Below are 19,278 nucleotides of genomic sequence, written 5' to 3' on the forward strand. Positions count from 1 at the left end.
GTAGGACATACGATTGACTACAGTAAAGTTGCAGGATATAAAATCAACACACAGAAATCCCTTGCATTCCTATACACTAATAATGAGAAAACAGAAAGAGAAATTAAGGAAACAATTCCATTCACCATTGCAACGGAAAGAATAAAATACTTAGGAATATATCTACCTAAAGAAACTAAAGACCTATATATAGAAAACTATAAAACACTGGTGAAAGAAATCAAAGAGGACACTAATAGATGGAGAAATATACCATGTTCATGGATTGGAAGAATCAATATAGTGAAAATGAGTATACTACCCAAAGCAATTTATAGATTCAACGCAATCCCTATCAAGCTACCAACAGTATTCTTCACAGAGCTAGAACAAATAATTTCACAATTTGTATGGAAATACAAAAACCCTCGAATAGCCAAAGCGATCTTGAGAAAGAAGAATGGAACTGGAGGAATCAACCTACCTGACTTCAGGCTCTACTACAAAGCCACAGTTATCAAGACAGTATGGTACTGGCACAAAGACAGAAATATAGATCAATGGAATAAAATAGAAAGCCCAGAGATAAATCCACGATATATGGACACCTTATCTTCGACAAAGGAGGCAAGAATATACAATGGATTAAAGACAATCTCTTTAACAAGTGGTGCTGGGAAATCTGGTCAACCACTTGTAAAAGAATGAAACTGGACCACTTTCTAACACCATACACAAAAATAAACTCAAAATGGATTAAAGATCTAAACGTAAGACCAGAAACTATAAAACTCCTAGAGGAGAACATAGGCAAAACACTCTCTCCACATACATCACAGCAGGATCCTCTATGACCCACCTCCCAGAATATTGGAAATAAAAGCAAAATAAACAAATGGGACCTAATTAACCTTAAAAGCTTCTGCACATCAAAGGAAACTATTAGCAAGGTGAAAAGACAGCCTTCAGAATGGGAGAAAATAATAGCAAATGAAGCAACCGACAAACAACTAATCTCAAAATATACAAGCAACTCCTACAGCTCAACTCCAGAAAATAAACGACCCAATCAAAAAATGGGCCAAAGAACTAAATAGACATTTCTCCAAAGAAGACATACAGATGGCTAACAAACACATGAAAAGATGCTCAACATCACTCATTATCAGAGAAATGCAAATCAAAACCACTATGAGGTACCATTTCACACCAGTCAGAATGGCTGCGATCCAAAAGTCTACAAATAATAAATGCTGGAGAGGGTGTGGAGAAAAGGGAACCCTTTTACACTGTTGGTGGGAATGCAAACTAGTACAGCCACTATGGAGAACAGTGTGAGATTCCTTAAAAACTGGAAATAGAACTGCCTTATGATCCAGCAACCCCACTGCTGGGCATACACACTGAGGAAACCAGAAGGGAAAGAGACACGTGCACCCCAATGTTCATCGCAGCACTGTTTATAATAGCCAAGACATGGAAGCAACCTAGATGTCCATCAGCAGATGAATGGATAAGAAAGCTGTGGTACATATACACAATGGAGTATTACTCAGCCATTAAAAAGAATACATTTGAATCAGTTCTAATGAGGTGGATGAAACTGGAGCCTATTATACAGAGTGAAGTAAGCCAGAAGGAAAAACATAAATACAGTATACTAACGCATATATATGGAATTTAGAAAGATGGTAAATAATAACCCGTGTAATGAGACAGCAAAAGAGACACTGATGTATAGAACAGTCTTATGGACTCTGTTGCAGAGGGAGAGGGTGGGAAGATTTGGGAGAATGGCAATGAAACATGTAAAATATCATGTAGGAAACGAGTTGCCAGTCCAGGTTCGATGCATGATGCTGGATGCTTGGGGCTGGTGCACTGGGACGGCCCAGAGGGATGGTATGGGGAGGGAGGAGGGAGGAGGGTTCGGGATGGGGAACACATGTATACCTGTGGTGGATTCATTTTGATATTTGGCAAAACTAATACAATTATGTAAAGTTTAAAAATAAAATAAAATTAGAGGAAAAAAAAAAAAAGAAAAATCAATGTGTTTGTATATACTAAGAATGAGCAATTGAAATATGAGTTTTTTTAAATGCTCCATTTATAATAGCATTGAAAAACAAAAATACTTAAGTATAAATCTAACAAAATTTGTGGAATATTTATTTGTAGAGTGAAAACTATGGAACATTGATAAAAGAAACCAAAGAAGACCTAAACAAATGGAGACAGTATTGTGCTCATAGATTCAAAGACTTGATATTGTTTTTTTTTTTTTTTTTTATTGGGAAAGGAGTATGTCAAGGCTGTATGTTGTCACCCTGCTTATTTTTTTTTTTTTTTTATAATTTTTAATTTCAGATATACACATGCTCCCCATCCTGAACCCTCCTCCCTCCCAACCTCCCCATACCATCCCCCTGGGCCCTCCCAGTGCACCAGCCCCAAGCATCCAGCATCGTGCACTGAACCTGGACTGGCATCTCGTTTCATACATGACATTTCACATGTTTCAATGCCATTCTCCCAAATCTTCCCACCCTCTCCCACAGAGTCCATAAGACTGTTCTATACATCAGTGTCTCTTTTGCTGTCTCGTATACAGGGTTATCGTTACCATCTTTCTAAATTCCATATATATGCGTTAGTATACTGTATTTATGTTTTTCCTTCTGGCTTACTTCACTCTGTATAATAGGCTCCAGTTTCGTCCACCTCATTAGAACTGATTCAAATGTATTCTTTTTAATGGCTGAGTAATATTCCATTGTGTATATGTACCACAGCTTTCTTATCCATTCATCTGCTGATGGACATCAAGGTTGCTTCCATGTCCTGGCTATTATAAACAGTGCTGCGATGAACATTGGGGTACACATGTCTCTTTCCCTTCTGGTTTCTCAGTGTGTATGCCCAGCAGTGGGATTGCTGGATCATAAGGCAGTTCTATTTCCAGTTTTTTAAGGAATCTCCACACTGTTCTCCATAGTGGCTGTACTAGTTTGCATTCCCACCAACAGTGTAAGAGGGTTCCCTTTTCTCCACACCCTCTCCAGCATTTATTATTTGTAGACTTTTGGATCGCAGCCATTCTGACTGGTGTGAAATGGTACCTCATAGTGGTTTTGATTTGCATTTCTCTGATAAAGAGTGATGTTGAGCATCTTTTCAAATGTTTGTTAGCCATCTGTATGTCTTCTTTGGAGAAATGTCTATTTAGATCTTTGGCCCATTTTTTGATTGGGTCATTTATTTTTCTGGAGTTGAGCTGGAGGAGTTGCTTGTATATTTTTGAGATTAGTTGTTTGTCGGTTGCTTCATTTGTTATTATTTTCTCCCATTCTGAAGGCTGTCTTTTTCACCTTGCTAATAGTTTCCTTTGATGTGCAGAAGCTTTTAAGTTTAATTAGGTCCCATTTGTTTATTTTTGCTTTTATTTCCAATATTCTGGGAGGTGGGTCATAGAGGATCCTGCTGTGATGTATGTCAGAGAGTGTTTTGCCTATGTTCTCCTCTAGGAGTTTTATAGTTTCTGGTCTTATGTTGAGATCTTTAATCCATTTTGAGTTTATTTTTGTATATGGTGTTAGAAAGTGTTCTAGTTTCATTCTTTTTACAAGTGGTTGACCAGATTTCCCAGCACCACTTGTTAAAGAGATTGTCTTTAATCCATTGTATATTCTTGCCTCCTTTGTCAAAGATAAGGTGTCCATATGTGCGTGGATTTATCTCTGGGCTTTCTATTTTGTTCCATTGATCTATATTTCTGTCTTTGTGCCAGTACCATACTGTCTTGATAACTGTGGCTTTGTAGTAGAGCCTGAAGTCAGGTAGGTTGATTCCTCCAGTTCCATTTTTCTTTCTCAAGATCGCTTTGGCTATTCGAGGTTTTTTGTATTTCCATACAAATTGTGAAATTATTTGTTCTAGCTCTGTGAAGAATACTGTTGGTAGCTTGATCGGGATTGCATTGAATCTATAAATTGCTTTGGGTAGTATACTCATTTTCACTATATTGATTCTTCCAATCCATGAACATGGTATATTTCTCCATCTATTAGTGTCCTCTTTGATTTCTTTCACCAGTGTTTTATAGTTTTCTATATATAGGTCTTTAGTTTCTTTAGGTAGATATATTCCTAAGTATTTTATTCTTTTCGTTGCAATGGTGAATGGAATTGTTTCCTTAATTTCTCTTTCTGTTTTCTCATTATTAGTGTATAGGAATGCAAGGGATTTCTGTGTGTTGATTTTATATCCTGCAACTTTACTATAATCATTGATTAGCTCTAGTAATTTTCTGGTGGAGTCTTTAGGGTTTTCTATGTAGAGGATCATGTCATCTGCAAATAGTGAGAGTTTTACTTCTTCTTTTCCAATTTGGATTCCTTTTATTTCTTTTCTGCTCTGATTGCTGTGGCCAAAACTTCCAAAACTATGTTGAATAGTAATGGTGAAAGTGGGCACCCTTGTCTTGTTCCTGACTTTAGAGGAAATGCTTTCAATTTTTCACCATTGAGGATAATGTTTGCTGTGGGTTTGTCATATATAGCTTTTATTATGTTGAGGTATGTTCCTTCTATTCCTGCTTTCTGAAGAGTTTTTATCATAAATGGGTGTTGAATTTTGTCAAAGGCTTTCTCTGCATCTATTGAGATAATCATATGGTTTTTGTTTCTCAATTTGTTAATGTGGTGTATTACATTGATTGATTTATGGATATTGAAGAATCCTTGCATCCCTGGGATAAAGCCCACTTGATCATGGTGTATGATCTTTTAATGTGTTGTTGGATTCTGATTGCTAGAATTTTGTTTAGGATTTTTGCATCTATGTTCATCAGTGATATTGGCCTATAGTTTTCTTTTTTTGTGGCATCTTTGTCAGGTTTTGGTATTAGGGTGATGGTGGCCTCATAGAATGAGTTTGGAAGTTTACCTTCCTCTGCAATTTTCTGGAAGAGTTTGAGCAGGATAGGTGTTAACTCTTCTCTAAATTTTTGGTAGAATTCAGCTGTGAAGCCGTCTGGACCTGGGCTTTTGTTTGCTGGAAGGTTTTTGATTACAGTTTCAATTTCCATGCTTGTGATGGGTCTGTTAAGGTTTACTATTTCTTCCTGGTCGAGTTTTGGAAAGTTGTACTTTTCTAAGAATTTGTCCATTTCTTCCTCGTTGTCCATTTTATTGGCATATAATTGTTGATAATAGTCTCTTATGATCCTTTGTATTTCTATGTTGTCTGTTGTGATCTCTCCACTGTCATTTCTAATTTTATTGATTTGATTTTTCTCCCTTTGTTTCTTGATGAGTCTGGCTAATGGTTTGTCAATTTTATTTATCCTTTCAAAGAACCAGCTTTTGGCTTTGTTGATTTTTGCTATGGTCTCTTTTGTTTCTTTTGCATTTATTTCTGCTCTAATTTTTAAGATTTCTTTCCTTCTACTAACCCTGGGGTTCTTCATTTCTTCCTTTTCTAGTTGCTTTAGGTGTAGAGTTAGGTTATTTATTTGACTTTTTTCTTGTTTCTTGAGGTGTGCCTGTATTGCTATGAACTTTCCCCTTAGGACTGCTTTTACTGTGTCCCACAGGTTTTGGGTTGTTGTGTTTTCATTTTCATTCGTTTCTATGCAAATTTTGATTTCTTTTTTGATTTCTTCTGTGATTTGTTGGTTATTCAGCAGCGTGTTGTTCATCCTCCATATGTTGGAATTTTTAATAGTTTTTCTCCTGTAATTGAGATCTAATCTTACTGCATTGTGGTCAGAAAAGATGCTTGAATGATTTCTATTTTTTTGAATTTACCAAGGCTAGCTTTTTATGGCCCAGGATGTGATCTATCCTGGAGAAAGTTCCATGTGCGCTTGAGAAAAAGGTGAAATTCATTGTTTTGGGATGAAATGTCCTATAGATATCAATTAGGTCTAACTGGTCTATTGTATCGCTTAAAGTTTGTGTTTCCTTGTTAATTTTCTGTTTAGTTGATCTATCCATAGGTATGAGTGGGGTATTAAAGTCTCCCACTATTATTGTGTTATTGTTAATTTCTCCTTTCATACTTGTTAGCATTTGTCTTACATACTGCGGTGCTCCCATGTTGGGTGCATATATATTTATAATTGTTATATCTTCTTCTTGGATTGATCCTTTGATCATTATGTAGTGACCATCTTTGTCTCTTTTCACAGCCTTTGTTTTAAAGTCTATTTTATCTGATATGAGTATTGCTACTCCTGCTTTCTTTTGGTCCCTATTTGCATGGAAAATCTTTTTCCAGCCCTTCACTTTCAGTCTGTATGTGTCCCCTGTTTTGAGGTGGGTCTCCTGTAGACAACATATGTAGGGTCTTGTTTTTGTATCCATTCAGCCAGTCTTTGTCTTTGGTTGGGGCATTCAACCCATTTACGCTTAAGGTAATTACTGATAAGTATGATCCCGCTGCCATTTACTTTATTGTTTGGGGTTCAATTTATACACCATTTTTGTGTTTCCTGTCTAGAGAATATCCTTTAGTATTTGTTGTAGAGCTGGTTTGGTGGTGCAGAATTCTCTCAGCTTTTGCTTGTCTGAGAAGCTTTTGATTTCTCCTTCATACTTGAATGAAATCCTTGCTGGGTACAATAATCTGGGCTGTAGGTTATTTTCTTTCATCATTTTAAGTATGTCTTGCCATTCCTCCTGGCTTGAAGAGTTTCTATTGAAAGATCAGCTGTTATCCTTATGGGAATTCCTTTGTGTGTTATTTGTTGTTTTTCCTTGCTGCTTTTAATATTTGTTCTTTGTGTTTGATCTTTGTTAATTTGAGTAATATGTGTCTTGGGGTGTTTCGCCTTGGGTTTATCCTGTTTGGGATTCTCTGGGTTTCTTGGACTTGGGTGATTATTTCCTTCCCCAGTTTAGGGAAGTTTTCAACTATTATCTCCTCAAGTATTTTCTCATGATCTTTCTTTTTGTCTTCTTCTTCTGGAACCCCTATGATTCGAATGTTGTAGCGTTTAATATTGTCCTGGAGGTCTCTGAGATTGTCCTCATTTCTTTTAATTTCTTTTAATTCGTTTTTCTTTTATTCTCTCTGATTCATTTATTTCTACCAATCTATCCCAAGATGGCGGAGGAGTAGGACAGGGAGAACACTTTCTCCCCCACAAATTCATCAAAAGAGCATTTAAACGTCGAGTAAATTCCACAAAACAACTTCTGAATGCCGGCAGAGGACATCAGGCACCCAGAAAAGCAATCCAACTCTTCGAAAGGAGGTAGGAAAAAATATAAAAGACAAAAAAAGAGACAAAAGAGGGAGGGACGGAGCTCCATCCCGGGAGGAGTCTTAAAAAGAGAGAAGTTTCCAAACACCAGGAAACCTTCTCACTGCCGAATCTGTGCCGAGCTTTGGAAGCACAGAGGGCAACATAACAGGAAGAAAAAATAAATAAACAATTAAAACTCGAAGATTGCGAGTCCTACGATAACTCCCCCAGCGGAGAAGCAGCGCAGACGCCTGCAGGCGCCATTAACAAGCGGGGGCTGGGCAGGGAGGCGCAGCGCGGGCTGCATCGCTTAGAGTAAGAATCTGGCCTGAATACCCTAAGCACTATCTGAGCGAAATAATTTGGGCTAACAAACCAGACTGTGGGATATCTACCACGCGAAAAGCCAGCCCCAACCTAAGACCGCCAGGCCCGCGCACGGAACAAAGAATTGAACAGAGATAGCCGGCTGCAGACCTTCCCCCTCCGGTGACAGGCAGCCAGAGCCGGAAGGGGGCAATCGCAGCCCCAGAGAGACATTATCTATAAAACTGTAAGCAGGCTTCTTTGCTAACTAAAACTTCTTGGGGGTCTGGACGGTTAACATCTGCCTAAGAAGGTGCGCCGGTTTTGCGCCCAGATAACCGAGTGGCGGGGAGGCGATAAGTCGCAGCATTGGCGCTCGCCAAACACCTCATCACTTGAGCTGCTCGGACCTGGGAAGAGCACAATACTCAGGCCCAACTGAGTCTGCGCCTCTGAGGACTACCCGAGTGCCTGAACCTGAGCGGCTTGGACCTGGGAGGTACATACAACCCAGGGCCAGCCTCGGATTGTTCCTGGCGGAACAACCTAGAGCCCGAGCAGTGTGGGCAGGGAGGCTACACGCGCAGTGAGCGGGGGCAGACCCAGTGTGGCTGAGGCACTGCGAGCGCACGCCAGTGTTATTTGCTTGCAGCATCCCTCCCTCCCTCCCCACAGCGCGACTGAACAAAGAGAAGAAATACAGTTCCACCCATCAGAACACTGACACAAGCTTCCCTAACCAGGAAACCTTGACAAGCCACCTGTACAAACCCACACACAGCGAGGAATAGCCACAATAAAGAGAACTCCACAAACTGCCAGAATACAGAAAGGACACCCCAAACTCAGCAATTTAAACAAGATGAAGAGACAGAGGAATAGCCAGCAGATAAAGGAACAGGATAAATGCCCACCAAACCAAACAAAAGAGGAAGAGATAGGGAATCTACCTGATAAAGAATTCCGAATAATGATAGTGAAATTGATCCAAAATCTTGAAATTAAAATGGAATTACAGATAAATAGCTTGGAGACAAGGATTGAGAAGATGCAAGAAAGGTTTAACAAGGACCTAGAAGAAATAAAAAAGAGTCAATATACAATGAATAATGCAATAAATGAAATTAAAAACACTCTGGAGGCAACAAATAGTAGAATAACAGAGGCAGAAGATAGGATTAGTGAATTAGAAGATAGATTGGTAGAAATAAATGAATCAGAGAGATATTGTTATATTGTACTCAATACTCTCCCCAAATTTATCTGAAGATCCGACCTACAACCTAAACCAAAGTAATAGAACTATATTTTGTAGACATAGACAAGCTGATACTAAAATTTATGTGGAAAAGCCAAAACAGTTTTGAAAAAGAACAAGACTGTAAGATCTTACGTGCTGTGTGTGTGCTCAGTCGCTAAGTCATGTCTGACTCTTTCCGATCCTGTAGGCTGTAACCTGCCAGGCTCCTCTCCCCATGGCATTTCCCAGGCAAGAATACTAGAGTGGGTTGCCATTTCCTTCTCCAGAAGGTCTTCCCGACCCAAGGATGAAACCCATGTCTCTTGCATTGCAGACAGATTCTTTACCATTGAGCCACCTGGGAAATACATTAGACCTTATTCTCTCTGACTTTAAGAATCATTATAAAGCAACATGGATCAAAACTATGTGGTATTAATGAAAGGAGAGATCAATGGAACAGAATAGAGAGTTCAGAAATAGAGCACACATACATGGTCAATTGATTACTGACAAAGGTTCCAAGGTAATTGGTATGATTAATGTTTTGTGTTACTTTAGAGGTTACAGGATGTCCAGAAATCTGGATAAACATTATTTCTAGGTGTGTCCGTGAGAGTATTTCTGGGAGAGATCAGCATTGGTATCAGTAAACTGAGTAGGGCAGATGGCTCTCCCCAGTGTAGGCAGGTATCTTCAAGTCCATTGAGGGCCTGAATAAAACAAAAGGCAGAGGAACAGAGAATTTTCTCTCCTTTCGCCTGACTGCTTGAATGAAAATAATGGTCTTTTGCTCTTGGACTGAAGCTTAAAACACCTGTGCTCCTGGTTCTGAGACCTTTGAATTTGGACTGGAATTATACCAAAGCTTCCCTGGGGCTTCAGCTTGCAGATGGTAGTACTTCTTAGCCTACATAATTAAATTAGTCAATTCCTCATAATAAATAATTGTATATATTTTGTATATAATATAAACATAATATAAAGTACATGTAACAGAAATATAAACATATATCCTATTGGTTTTGTGTCTCTGTGCTGTGCTTAGTCACTCAGTTGTATCTGACTCTTTGCAACCCCATGGACTGCAGTCCACCAGGCTCCTCTGTCCATCTGGATTCTCCAGGAAAGAATACTGGAGTGGGTTGCCATGCCTCTTCCAGGGGATCTTCCCAATCCAGGGATTGAACCTAGGTCTCCCACATTGCAGGTGGATTCTTTACCAACAGACTCATCAGGAAAGTCCTTTGCATCTCTGGAGAAACTTAATATAGTAATTTGTTTAGAAAGAATAGTATTTTCAACAAATTGTGGTGGACAATTAGATATTTATATATAAAAAAAAAACTTTGACCCATGTCTTATACCATATACAAAAATGAATTAAATCTAAATTTTAATTTTAAAACTATAAATTTCTTAGAAGAAAACATAAGAGAAAATCTTTTTGACTTTGAGTTAGGCAAAACATCTTTATATACCACAGTAGAAGTATTATCCATAAAATAAAAAATTGATTAATCAACATTTAAAACTTCTGCTCTTTGAGGGACAATTAAGAAACTTTACAGACATAAATCACCAACTGGGAAAAATATTTGTAAAATATGTCTAATGAAGCACTTATAACAAAAATGTATAAAGAACCTTAAAAATGCAATATTAAGAAAACAAACTATCCAGTTTTTAAAAATGGCCAAAGTTTTGAACAGACACTTTACCAAAAACGGTGTATGGGTGGCACACAGGACATGAAAGGTATGCAACACTGTCAGTCACTGAGCAAATTAAAACCGCAGTGAGGTATCACTATACAAGCACCTATTAGACCTGCTAAAAGAAAAAAATACCAAGTGCTGATGAAGATATGGATCAACTGGAGATGTATGCACTGCTGGTGGGAATGCAATATGACATAACAGCCACCTTTGAAAGCTGTCAGTTTCTTATTAAGTTAAACATACACTTACCCCATGATTCAGCTATCTCATTTCCCAGGAGAAGTGAAGACTTTTATTCACATGGAAACCTGTAAGTATATGTTTACAGTGATTTTATTAATAAATACCCAAAAATGGGAAACACCTCAAATGTCTTTCAACTGGCAAATTGGTTAAAAAAAGAAATGTGCAGCCATACAATGGAGTACGACTCACCAGTAAGAACAAACAAACCGATGATTCATGGAAAAACTATCAGATGTATTAATGCTAAGTAAGTAAAGCTATATACAGTGTGATTCCTCTTTAATTCCTTTTTAAAGCTTATTTTTATTGAAGTAGAGTTGATTTACAATGTTGCGTTAGTTTCTGCTGTATAGAAAAGTGAATCAGCCATACATATACATATATACCTTGTGTTTAGGATTTCCTTCCCAGTTAGGTCACCAAAGAACATTGAGAAGGGTTTCCTGTGCTATATAGTAGGTTATCTCATTAGTTATCTATTTCACACATCGTAGTGTCTATATGTCAATCCCAATCACCAAATTCAACTTGAAAAGGCAAAGATATTGAGAGAAAACAGATTGGTGGTGGCAAGGGCTAGTGGTAAGGTGAGGGTGACTAGAAAGGAGAACAAGGGAACTTAGGGGGGTGATGCAGAGTTCTACATCTTGATTAAGGTGGTGGTCATACAACTGTGGGCTCTCCAGGCGGCGCTGTGGTAAAGAATCCACCTGCAGGTTTGATCCCTGGATTGGCAAGCTCCCCTGGAGAAGAAAATGGCAACCCACTTCAGTATTCTTGCCTGGAAAATTCCATGAACAGAGGAGACTGGTGGGCTATAGACCATGGAGTCCCAAAGAAACAGACATGACTGAGCATACACACACACAAACACACACACAGATGCAACTGTAGCACTTGTCAGAAGTCATATAACTGTACATTTAAACAGGGTGAACTTTACATAGTATTGATCATATATAAATTATACCTCCATATGCTCAACTTTTAAAAGAATGAGAGAGGGAGAAAGAGAGACTGTGTGAGCAAACAAAAGAGACAATCCAGGGCTCCGAGGAGGTTAGAAATTCATCAGGATGAAATGGCTAAAATCTCATTCCTTTTACTTAAAAAAATGAAGTCTTTTACCACCAACATCATGGTGGGAAGTTCAGGAACAGAATGATGTAGGCAAATGAGCCTGCAGGATGGCTCAGCCAGCGAGGCCAGCAGCATGTATCACAGAAGCATCATACCAAGGGAGGCAACAGAATCCAGGGTACCAGGATTCAGGTGAATGGAGGTCCAAGCAGGAGCTGCAGCCAGGACATAAGAGAGAACTGGGCTGGTTTGGACTAGCCCTGAAGGAGAAGTGAGACAAGCTCCCCTTTCCTCTAAAAGTACCAGAGAAGATAGTCCTTAAATGGACAAAAGCAGACACTTGGACTATAATTCAAAAAACAATCCAGTCTCAGATTTTTTCTTCTACTACATATCAAGTTGTACTGAATTCATCTTTTACAACAGAAGTATAAACAAGCCCAAAGTCAAGAATTTGCTTGCTGTTTTTCTACTTTGTGAATTATCACCACTCTAGCAGATACATTAAACATTTGTTTCACTTAAAGCTGTAAAAAACCATTAAGATCCATCTTTGCGTTGCTAACAAATATGATGTCAATGCTGTTAGTTCATATATAAAAAAATGGATAGCATCTTCTCATTTTTTTTTAAATGATGCGGGGTTTGACTTGGATAAGAGTTCAATGGTGTTCTTTAAAAATACTCTTTTTACAAATGAGTTAGGCTCAGGATTTTATTTAAGTCAGCTATTCACAAACAAGTATCCTAAGGAAAACTATTTCCACTGTGTAAGCTGTAGAAAAGAGAGAGGAAGAGGAAGAAGGGTGGTCAGATCAGTTGGACAAATGTGGCAGTGTTTCCCCTTGGAATTCATGATGCACGTTGGTGCTAAAGAACCTTCCAGGAAGCAAGCTTGTTTAACTATACTGGGGCCACATACATTTTGCCAGGTGTCCAGCACAGATCTTAAGACAAGGAGGCATTCTGTCTCTTGTTTTGAATGAAGCCAATATTTCCCAAGCTTTAACCAGAGAATCTTTTCTTCTAGAACATCTGTTTTAACAACCTGCTATCAGTGTTTTCAGAAACTTCTGAGTCAGCTATTTTTAAAAAAAAAATCAATGTGGAAATTTAAAAGGAAAATTTACATTGCCCAATAAAGAAGAAAAGAGAAAAAAATTTACTAAAAAATTCACCTGATATCCTACTGTCAGATATAGTCACGTCTTTCCTCTGCCATTTAGAGTTCAGCTAAAATCTGGTGAGTTTAGCAGTTTTCTAATTTGGGGCTTTTCCCCTTAGGCCTCAGGAAGTTAATTCAAATGATAGTCTGACTTTTTCACCACTATCATGTCATGTTTTTAAATGACAGGGTGAAAACAATAACATGAAAAGCTACAAATTATGCATTTTATAGGGGATGGAAAAGTTCAGTTAATCATAGTCCTTTTAAGATTGATTTTCACAACTTATCTCATTCCAGAAGGGTCTGGAAATAGGAACTGTCAAAATAGATTAAGGAAGCCAGTCTTCAGTTCTGTAGATCCATTAGATAACGAGGGTATCAAAAATCTTGTAATACAGCTCAGTTCTTTAGAGGGAAGCAAGGAACAAGACAGGGTTAGAGGTTGCAAAGTCTTAGGAAAGGCTTTAGCCTGATGGAAACACTATCCCCATGGGTGGGCCCACCAGGATGTATAGCCCTCAGCTTCCTCCATCCTCCCTGACTTTGCTAACAGTCAGGGCCCTTCTCTATTTACCTGAGGAGGCTTACAGGGAGGCGCTGACAACATACACTTGCCTGCGTGCAGTAACAGCACTTCCTGCTTCCTCCTTTACCATCTGGATTTCATAGAGGATTTCCAAATGCAGGGAGAGGGAGGAGCCCTGGATGTTCCAGGCTCACGTTGCCTAGAGATCCAGCATGAATGACTCAGGGTTCTGTCAGAGGGGCAGAGTCACTCTATGTTTCAGGATAAAGTACCTTTTAGAGGAACTAGATCTCACACAAGTGTGGGAGCAGCTGGGGAAGTGAAGGTGTGAAAGGGCAAGTTGGGGGATGAAGTGTCGTAAACTAGTCAAGCAGAGGAGTTAATCATGTTTCAAGGACTGAAGGGCGATTATGAAGTGGGGTTGTGATGAGGTTTTCAGGGAGCTCTGGCCTTTGTTTCTGCTGTGGGTCTGTAGCCTGGTATCTGGCAAGGGGCTCGGGGCTGCTGGTCAGCATGGCCAGTTGTCTGGATGCAGAGCAGAGTGAGGATAAGCTTTGCCCATCCTTCACTACACGGGACTCCAAAAACACCCTCAGAAAGTGACAGCCATGGCCTCTCTTCTGCCTTTCAAATCTTGTGCAGTTTCCACTCCTGGTCAACTCTAACCTGGCTCAGGGCAGGAAGAGGATCTACGGAAACAAAGTTCCCACCCAAGGTAACTTGGCATAGTGCAACCCACCACATATAGTCTGCACAATCGGCAGACTGAAAATGTGAAATATGCAAGAGGCCCCTCTGGGCAACATGCAGAATTCAAGGTCAACTTCTGCAATGCTCCACGAGCTCCTATTTTTTTCTAGGATAGCACTGAAGACGTTCTCTTGTGTGTGCTCAGTGGCTCAGTCATGTCTGACTTTCTGTGGTCCCATGGACCTTCCAGGCAAGACTACTGGAGTGGGTTACCACCTCCTACTCCAGGGGATCTTCCTGACCCAGAAATCAAACCCACATCTCTTGACTTTGCTTATGTCACTGATAATCAGAACATTGCTAAACCTCGAAAGGAGTGTCAACAAAATGTCATCCACAGAAGAATATTCTGCTCTCTCCAAATTATTCTACTCCATACCTGGAGATGGCCCATGGAGACATCCTTCTGGCTTCCACAGGAAAAACCTTGGACCCTAGCATTAGTGAAAGCTTTTATTAGCAAAGGCAGTTACCTGGTCTTTCTAATTTAGTTCTCTCTATATAACTTGAGACAATGGAAGAGATGATCCCTCTCTAGTTCTGACATTCTATAATTCTACATCTATGGAAACCTAACATCTGGAGCGGCAAGTCTGCCATTTTCATGCATAGGAAGAAACTCTGCCAAAGAAAACCTCCAGCTTATGGAAAAGAAAAAGCAGTAGTCATCTTTTCTCATTAGCTGCACCAGATTCCGCTACCTCAGCTACATGCTGGTTAGTCATCTCCAGTAATAACCTCCACTCCCAGCTCCAGGCCGCTGCCCAGGCTCAGGCTGAAGTCTGTGGTCATGAGTCACAAACTCTTAGAGCCAGGAATCGAAACGAGACCGCGAAAGGCAATTTGCCTTCCCTAACTGGTTTCCTAAGAACGGGTTCCTTCCCGAAAGAAAAGAATAGTATTTGTGGCTTATGAAATACCAAGTTGTATTCCCCCTAAACGCATGGCTCCAGATATAAGTTTTAATCTCCAATTGGAAAAACGGAGATTTTGGTTTTAGTTATCACTGTCAGTTGTTGGAACCAGAGCTCCTTCGTGGGACATTAGGTCACAGCAAATGCAATGCTTAACAGAACACAATCATTGACACAATCTGCTCCTGTCTGGGAAATGTGATGAGGCTGCTTACTTATCCTTTTGGAATTTTCCTTTTGCTTAATTTTAGGACATGAATTAAAGCAAGGCTTTGCAGTAGCAGTGTCCTTCTAAGGCCATCCTACCCGTCCTCTCTCCCCACAGGTGTGTTCACCTGAGCTCCTTGCTGGAATTCTACTAGACATCTAATAAATACTCACTGACCATCCTCTCTCTTCTGCTACATTATGAGAAATAAGAAGGAGGTGAAGCCAGTCCTACTTTTAGAGTACCACACCCAGGGCAGCCTCCACTGCCTAATTTCAAAGTTTGAGAGGAAACAGGAAATGCAATTTGCGGACTATAAAAAGAGGCTTGGAGAGGATCAAAGTTTGGATAGAAATGGAAACCCAAGTATCTTCTGCAAAGCTAGCACACTGGGCCCCAGGGAATGGCAGGGAGTGGCTATATGGACAGTGTTACTGCCAGAATTTGGCCAAGGGAGATAAAGGGCAAGGCTGAGGGTGGGAGTGTGATCCTGGGAATCTAAAATAAGTACATGCGAGGAGAGCAGCATAGAAAACAAGGGAAGAGGCCAAGGAGAAGCGAGGAAGACCACAAAGAAGCAGTGCAGGATTTGAAAATCGAGCAAGCTGATTCATGATTGGTGATCTTGCTCAAAGCCCAGGATGAGCTGTTCCTAAGACCTCCCATGGGAAGGGGAGAGGAGTGGGAAAGTTTTCCCAAAAGATCCCTTCCAGCTTCCAGGGGAGGTGATGTCCGTGCTGATCTTAACAACTGGGTTGGAGGGAGTTAGTGATACTACACTGACTAGGAAGCCAGACAGCTGGGCGCCAGCCAGTCCCCACGGCATACTATTGTGTCATCTTAGCCCAAGTTGTGCCTTGGTTTCCTCATCTGTAAAGTTTATTCAGTCAACACATCTTTGCTGAGCTAGGCAGCATTCTGATAAATAAAACAGACAGAAATCCCTGCTCCCTATAGCATACCTTTTAATGGATAAGAATAATAATCATAATAATAGTCATAATAATAATACCCAACTCAAGAGGTGGTCATTGAAGATTAAGGAGCAAATACATATCAAGCACACAAAACAGTCACAGCATATACAACAGATGTTCAACAATGTTATTATTTTAATTGTTAGGTGGGCAAGAAGGCAAGGGCATTCCAGTCAGAGGTACAAAGAATGTGGTGAATATGGAAACAGTAAGGAGTTAATTATGGCCACTTTGATGCACACCAGGGATAAAGATAAAGTTGGAGAGTTGATTTAGGACCCCAGCTCCCTGAGCCCTTAGCACTTCCTACACATCTTCAGAGGTAGCAGGCTTCAGGCTCTAGACTTTACATCTCAGCTCAGTTATTCAGTAACTTGCTTCCTGTGTGACTTTGGATAAGTAACTGGAGCTCTCTGTGCTTCTGTTTCCTGTAAATTGTAGTAACGAGATCTATTTCACAAAGTTGGTAGGGGATTAAGAGGGTTAATACTTGTTAGCTCTTAAAACCTGTGGTCACAACTCAGGGAGCATTTAAAATACCTAAGCTTCAATTAGTCATTCTTATCATTTTTATTTCTATCATCTTCCTCAACTCTCTAGTTTACCCATAGGTTCTACAGTTATTCTTCCTGTTTTGTTTTGTTTTGTTTTCCTTCTGTCTCCAACACAACTCATCAGGAAATTCTGCCTTTACCCTTTACTAGGTCTACGGGATGCTTTCTTTTCCCTCTAGGTTTTCTTTTCTACTCTAGGCCCTTACTGTCTTGTTCCAATAATAGAGCCGCAGTTTTCTAGTTGGCTTCTTTTTCTGAAGTTATCCTTTATCCCAGGATGTTTTCACAAAGCTGCCAGAATTATCTTAGAGAGCATCGTGCACATGTTTAAGAATCTGTAATGTCTATTGCACATATTCATCTTATCCTGGCATTCAGAATAATTGCATAAGCCCTGCCACCCCAACCACCACTACCACTTTCCTACAATTCCCCTACCCCCTCTAGGATGGCTAGCTCAGGTGCAAGACAGAAAAGGTACTTTGCCCTCAAGATATTTGACTACCATCTGCAGTAAAATCCTTGTTATAAGCCAGGGTCTCACCAGGAAACAGATGGTACATTCAAATTGGATACTTTAGGTACAGTTAATAAAAGGACTATTTACAAAGCTTTGGGTAGGATTTAGGGAAACAAATAATGGGGAGTGTAGTACCCCAGCGGTTGCAACAGTCAGGAGTTGTTATCACCCACTAGGCCTGGAGATTTAAGGGCAGAATGTAGTTACCAAAGTGGGACCTTTAGTAGAGGGATGTGGGCAAGACATGGTAACCTAGCAAACAGAAGGGGAATAAGAAATGCTCTCACATTCTTTTTACCCTCTGATTTTCTCTGAATTCAACCAGAAGCCAGAGAGTGTGGCGGCACATTGAAACAGCTCATACAGATCAATTTCTTGGACACAGAGCAAGGTGATGAAGTGGGAAGAGTAGACCAGGAGGAGCAAATGAGAAACACTCCTGCAGAATCATAATAACAAATATAAATCTATGATGACCCTACAGCTGCACAGTATATAACATGCACAGTCAAATGCAACAGTCCTGACACCATAATATGGTTAGGACCACCTCCACCTCCAATCACATTATACTTCCACCCCCTAGCCTTCACCACCAAGGCCAAGGCTTGACCTAAAGGAGCCTCTGTACAAATCAAGAAAATGTGTACCTTCCCCAAGACACGACTTTTATTTGATGGAAAGTTTTGGAACATGCTGAGTTTGGTAGAATAAGATGTCTTACAGCCATCTGCCAGAAAGTGTTCATTATCATAAAGATACAAGCCTGCAAGGATGCATATACAAGGACAGCAGCGTGAGGAGCTCTGCAGACCCACTCCCCAGAGGAATAAGCAAAACTCGTGAAAACTATTAAAACAACAGAAACCATATTTAAAGTCTCTGGAAATTGTCCTAAATGAGGAAACCTTTCTTTACTCAAGAAAATTTATTAAATTTTATTTCAAAATCAGAGAGATCCTGAGGCATCTGAATCAACAACCCATTTCTTCCATCCCCCTCACCCCCAACCCCCCACCACCCCACCACTTCCCCTGCATCTCAGCTGAAGGGAAATTCCACTACAGGCAGGTGTAGCCAAGATGGGGCTTCCTCTCCCCTCAGCTCCCTATCAAAAGTTACTATATCTCACCAGGAGAGCATTTCTTATCCCCTCCAGGTCTGTTAAAGAGGCTAGATTCCTTGTGAGTGTGGCTGAGAGGTTCGGGTCTCTTCTGAAACTCAGCTACCACTTAGAAGACAGGGCTCTAACCCAGGCATGGAACAAGAACCCTGGAAGGTGATCACCTTCATCCCAACTCACTGATGGGGTTGAGGCTGTACCCTGGAAGAGACAAGCTGAGAAGAGGAGAGGCTCTCACCCTTCCCAGCATGCAGAGTCATGGCTTAGAGGTTTTGACCTGGGGGAGACAAAGTCCATAAGAAAAGAGAGCCCCCATGCGCTTCTTAAAGAAATCAACTTTATTTAAAACAAAGTATAAAATGGAGTAGGACAGTGGGACCTGTCACTTGTACCTTGTACCTCCTGGGTACAAGTCTCCCATTTCTTCTTTGTAGGATACAGGCCTCATTCAGCTTGCTAAACCTGCTGTCATTCCAGGGTGGTTCTGTACACACCCAAGTTTTCACCCTCTGAGGAGCAACACTGCCAGAGGGTGAGACAGAGGGGGAAACAGACTTCACTAAAATAGTCTAACCAAGTTACTAAACAAACAAACCATAAAAACAAGCTCCAGAGACAAGAGAGGGAAATTGGAATCCAGAGTTGCTACAGTTGCTGTTACCTAAAACACACAGTTTTCAACAACAACAAAAAATTATAACACAGGCATAGGAA

General features: G+C 40.2%; 1 long non-coding RNA gene across 2 annotated transcripts in view; it reads right to left on the reverse strand.

Annotated features, from left to right (window-relative positions):
* The window catches only part of LOC138990185 (uncharacterized), a 76,494-nt gene that overhangs the window by 34,152 nt on the left and 23,064 nt on the right, over positions 1–19,278 (reverse strand). For both annotated transcript variants that reach the window (XR_011466292.1, XR_011466291.1), the window contains one exon: positions 10,748–10,806. This is a non-coding gene — a long non-coding RNA (uncharacterized lncRNA). The remainder of the gene's footprint in view (positions 1–10,747; positions 10,807–19,278) is intronic.

This window comes from Bos mutus, chromosome 2, assembly GCF_027580195.1.
Source record: "Bos mutus isolate GX-2022 chromosome 2, NWIPB_WYAK_1.1, whole genome shotgun sequence".
Taxonomy (NCBI): domain Eukaryota; kingdom Metazoa; phylum Chordata; class Mammalia; order Artiodactyla; family Bovidae; genus Bos; species Bos mutus.